The sequence below is a fragment of the Hylobates moloch genome, unplaced genomic scaffold (genome assembly GCF_009828535.3).
Source record: "Hylobates moloch isolate HMO894 unplaced genomic scaffold, HMol_V3 SCAFFOLD_14, whole genome shotgun sequence".
Classification (NCBI taxonomy): domain Eukaryota; kingdom Metazoa; phylum Chordata; class Mammalia; order Primates; family Hylobatidae; genus Hylobates; species Hylobates moloch.
Genome location: NW_026652289.1, coordinates 71178518 through 71178730, shown reverse-complemented (window position 1 = coordinate 71178730; position 213 = coordinate 71178518). Strand labels below are relative to the sequence as shown.

At 12.7% G+C, this 213-nt stretch overlaps 1 protein-coding gene across 4 annotated transcripts in view; it reads right to left on the bottom strand.

Annotated features, from left to right (window-relative positions):
* The window catches only part of UBR1 (ubiquitin protein ligase E3 component n-recognin 1), a 161079-nt gene that overhangs the window by 87222 nt on the left and 73644 nt on the right, over positions 1 to 213 (bottom strand). The window lies entirely within an intron of this gene.

Below are 213 nucleotides of genomic sequence, written 5' to 3'. Positions count from 1 at the left end.
TATTTTTATTAGAAAGGTACTTTTAACACAAATTTTTATTTTTATTAGAAAGGTACTTTTAACACAAATTTTTATTTTTATTAAAAAGGTACTTTTAACACAAATTTTTATTTTTATTAAAAAAGCTATTTTTAACAAAAATTTTTATTTTTATTAAAAAAGCTATTTTTAACAAAAATTTTTATTTTTATTAAAAAAGCTACTTTTAACAAA